At 45.6% G+C, this 4779-nt stretch overlaps 1 protein-coding gene across 1 annotated transcript in view; it reads right to left on the reverse strand.

Moving 5' to 3' along the window:
- OSTF1 (osteoclast stimulating factor 1) overlaps nucleotides 1-4779 on the reverse strand; it is a 57411-nt gene that overhangs the window by 22751 nt on the left and 29881 nt on the right. The window lies entirely within an intron of this gene.

Below are 4779 nucleotides of genomic sequence, written 5' to 3' on the forward strand. Positions count from 1 at the left end.
GTATATATACAATGGAGTATTACATGACAATGAGAAAGAATGAAATCTGGCCATTTGTAGGAAAGTGGATGGACCCTGAGGGTGTCATGCTAAGCGACATAAGTCAGGCAGAGAAGGACAGATACCATACGTTTGCACTCATAGGTCTAACAGGAGAACAGGAGAAACCTAATGGAAGACCAGGGGGAGGGGAAGAGGGAAAGAGAGTTGGGGAGAGAGAGGTACACAAATCATGAGAGACTACTGAATATTGAAAACGAACTGAGGGTTGAAGAGGAAGGGGGAGGCGGAAAAAGAGGTGGTGGTGATGGAGGAGGGCACTTGTGGGAAAGAGCACTGGGTGTTGTATGGAAACTAATTTGACAATAAATTACTTAAAAAAAAAAAAAAAAAGGAGGCCGAAGAGCTGGAAATAGGAAGCAGAAAGTCAGCCAGTCCAGACCATAGGCAGCTTTCAGGGGTTAGTGGATTAAACGGACAACATGTGCTCTGGCTTGTACGAGCCAAATGTCCTGCAAATCCGTGAATTAAAGCCAGGTGCTCGCAGGAAGCACCTTTTTTCCATCAGCACGCAGCACCTAGCAGCACGACTTTATGACTCGACAGGACGGTGCCTTTTAGGATCAATTTTCAGAAACTGGGAACTATTTACATTGTCATGTTGAGCGAAAAACATGGAGCAAAATATTTCACAGGATAATATCACAAATATGCATGAAGTATATGCATAAAAATTTTTCCAAATTTTCTATCATGGCATTTATTACTTTCATAATTTTGGTTGAAAAGATAGTTTTGAAGAAGGCCTTGCTATTTCTGATTAGCACTACTGTTCCATACAAATAAAAGTTATGCTGGTGAAGCAAATTATTTCAGCCATGCATTTTCCCATGTGTTTCTCTCCTCTCTCAGCAGCAGACTGGGGCAGTAAATGTGACTCTGTGCTATTAATGTATTTACTTTCAAAGCTGATCTATATTATTATTATAACTATTTCCTCTTGAATGTAAGTGAAGACTACAGCAGCTCTATCATAAACAGCAACATAACACTGAAGCATAAACATAAACATAAAAAGCAACATAAACACTTAAATGCATTCAAATATAAAAATCACCAGATGATAATCAATGACACTACAAAATGGCTGAGTTTCTTTCAAAGGTACTTCCTGAGAACTACATTTACAACTGATTTACCGAATCTAGACTTACACTCAGCACAGTTATGCAAAATTAGTAGAATCTGTGTAGACTCGAAGATATAGATTTTAATATGATTTGAAATAAGCATCTAGGGGCAAAAAGAGTAAAGCCTTCTAAGATCTTCTCTAATCTTTCTCTATAATGTCCTGATGATCTGTGAGCAACGAGCTACCAATACGTGATGGATATAGGAAGTAATCAGGGAAACAAACTATGTCTTTTAGTATTTCCCTGCCACCAACTGGATCACTCTGAGAGAGGTTGGAACAGGGAGGGGGAAGGACATGCCCTTCACCAGGCACCCCAGCTACACACAGTGGCCATCTCCGTGACAGTGACAGGAAGGTTGGCCTTTGCTGGCAATTTGAACACCACTTGAGTGTCTCTCTTTGAGATGACAATAAAGGTTAGGAGGAGAGAATGAAGCTGAACGGAAGGAAGTAAGGAAAACAGAACATATGTGTAAACTTTGTATTTTTCTGGAGGGACTAGGAGTCACCCGAAGTTTCGAAAAAGTTCAATGGCGTGAAGAGATTTCTCTGGTCTTAGAGCCATCCTGAGCCGTTCTCACCCCATACCTCTCCAAGATCTAATCTTGTTCACTTACATCTAACGAGAGGGATTTCATTTCATCGAAGTTAAGGGCCATTTCTATCTACAGTGAGGGTGTCTTTCTAAAATCACAAAAGTCAAGTTGGCCTAAATTTCCACATTTGATAAATTCACTCATCCTTCAAAGAAAAAGGCAGATTTTGAAAAAAGTGCTGAACAAAGAGCTTTACAAGAAGCGCACACACAAAAATCCCCGTGACTGGTCCTTCTCAAAAAGAAAAAAAAAAAAAAAAAAGGACTAACGCCCAGAGCAATGGAAAGTAAGTACCTAACGGGAATAGGGTTTTCTTTTGGGAGGATGAAAATGTTTTGGAACCAGATACAGGTGGTGGTTGTGCAACACTGTGAGGGTCCTAAATGCCACTGAATTGCTCACTTTAAAATAATCTTATGTTACGTGAATTTTTACCTCATTTTTTAAAAAGGCAACTTAAAAATAAAATAAAAATAAATTTACGGGCAATAAAGCCAAGAACAGTTAAAACTCTTGATGTCTTTGAAGTAATTCTTGGCCTTTGCCATTTGGTAAAAACGCACCATTTGGACAACGTCACTAAGTACAGTCACTGCGATAACCTCTCGGTGCTGCTTCAGTTTCTAAAATACTGGCTGCTGTCCAAGAGGGGTGCCCGCCCCAAGTCACCTAGGAGGGGAGGGCCGTCTTTCAACCGAGAGGACGGCAGGCGGTCGAGTTCAGTCGGGGATAAAAACGGCCATTTTTTCATCCTGAGAAAGGACAGTGGACAGTTTACCCTCTTTTTAGTCGGTAGCTCCCAGACGGATGATGCTACTCCCATAAAGTATCTTCTTCCGGAGAAACTAGGGGCAGTTTTTCCTAACCTGGCAAGGGAGGTGGTCCACCAAATTCTTCAGACGGCCGTTGGCGTACACTTGATCTTGATGGTCACACTTTCCTAATGGAAAGGGCTTGCAGGGCTTAACGGGAACGATTCGATGAGGGTCTACTTTTAAATTCCTGGCGTCGTGTTCATGGAACAGCAATGGGAACACAATGACACAATCAAGCAAGCACTTTCCTTCCAGCCTGTTCTTCAGTTTCTGACCACAACTCCTCTTTTCCTCTCTCCTGAAGAACCACAAGGTATCAGAACGTTACCCCGGAAGGCTGGCCCCGGGAACGTTAGAGCGAGGAGCACAAATCTGGTAATACATGTTCTCATTCCTGTCCCATATGCTCTTGGTAACATATAATTCCCAAGGCACTAATCTTGTCGGTTTATGAAAATATTTGTTTTGCCAAAATGTTTAAAGAGGCGATAACGTAGTTTTGAAGCTTTTCAGATTTGTCAACCGGGAACCCCAAGAATTAGTAAAGAAAAGATTTTTAAAAAGCAAATTCTCCATGGATGCTCTCATTTGACGCTGTAGAGGACCATCATGTGCCAGGCACTGGTCTGGACACTTACAAATCTCAACAAATTTCATTCCCACCAGCCACACCAGGAGGCGGGTGTCAGTCTCATCGGCACATTGTAGATGAGAAACTTGCCCGATGCCACATAACATGACAGACGCTGGACTTGAACCATGACCATCAGACCCTGGAGTCTGCTCTTCACCGGCACCTATGTTTTCTCTCTTACACAAGGGTCATTCAGGGCCATTCCTGCTCAGCACGGTGTCAGGACCAGGTTAAAAGGGGGTGGTCATGAAAATACCTGATGTTCGCCCCTCCCCCCATCCCCAAGTCACACAGCACAAAACCAACACCAGCATCTTGCACTTGCAAAGCAGGTTCCCCCTCAATTACTCCTCACAGCAACCTACGAGGGCAGGGCTGGAACATGGGTATAATGTCCATTTCACAACCCGGTTCAGAGAGGAAGGGCTAGCCGCGAATCACACGGTGACAGGAGTGGTGGGGCTGGGCTCTGATCTCAGCTTCCGGAATCCCGTTCTAGGGTTCCTGTGTCTACACGGAGTGCTATAAACCTGGCGAAGCCCAGGAAACACAACAGGACAGAGCGGGTCCTGCTGGTTTCCCTTGGGAAATCAGTACACAGCCAGCACCGGGAAGACGCTGCTCTCTCTCGGCACATCTTGGTGCTGGTCCCCCCAGGTCTGTGTGTGAGACTTCACCCGCCTGACGGTGAGGCAAGAACTAAGAACCAGACAGGCACGGGTGGTGCCGGGTCCTCCCTGCCTTCGAGCCTGATAGAAGGGAAACGGGTGGAAGCAAGGACCGGGAATGACGGAATGCCCAGTGCCGGACCTGCTCTGTGGATCCCCGAGGCTGACGCTGGGCACTGCTGTCCCCACCCTGCCTGAGGACGGGAGACCCAGGCCTCCCCAACGCTGCACTGCGGCAAGGGTCCCGCAGAGTCCAGCTCAGCCCTTCCGTCCTGCCTGGCCCCCATGACCTAGGGGAGGCCAGGTTGGGTCAGGACATGCCAGGGGACATCTGTCCCTCCAGAGGAGATGGCTATTGGGAGGGATGGGAGAGAGAGACCCAACTGAGCTTCCGTCACCATCCAACAGGAATTCTTATTCAGAAAAAGAAATGTGAAACTAAACTCGTTCCAGGATGAGATTCCAAATACAGAGTAACCGGTAAATCACAGGCATTTCGCCACGGGCCTGGCCAGACACCTTCCTCCCCTTTGACATCTGGAGAAAGGGGAGAGGGAAAGGACAGAGTGTGGGGGCAGCAGGCAGAGGGGAGGGTCCTTATTACTGACCACCCATACATCCTGGATGAATTAGCGTTACTACCCCACAGCTGAGGATCCTTGGGACCAGGGATATTTAAAAAATAGCATTGTTCATAGCAGCAATGTCAACAATAGCCAAAACATGGAACAAGGCTAAATGTCCATCACCTGATGAGTGGATCAAGAAGATGTGGTATATATACACAATGGAGTACTACATGGCAATGAGAGGGAATGACATATGGCCATTTGTAGGAAAGTGGATGGACCTTGAGGGTGTCATGCTAAGT

The sequence above is a fragment of the Suricata suricatta genome, chromosome 13 (genome assembly GCF_006229205.1).
Source record: "Suricata suricatta isolate VVHF042 chromosome 13, meerkat_22Aug2017_6uvM2_HiC, whole genome shotgun sequence".
Classification (NCBI taxonomy): Eukaryota; Metazoa; Chordata; class Mammalia; order Carnivora; family Herpestidae; genus Suricata; species Suricata suricatta.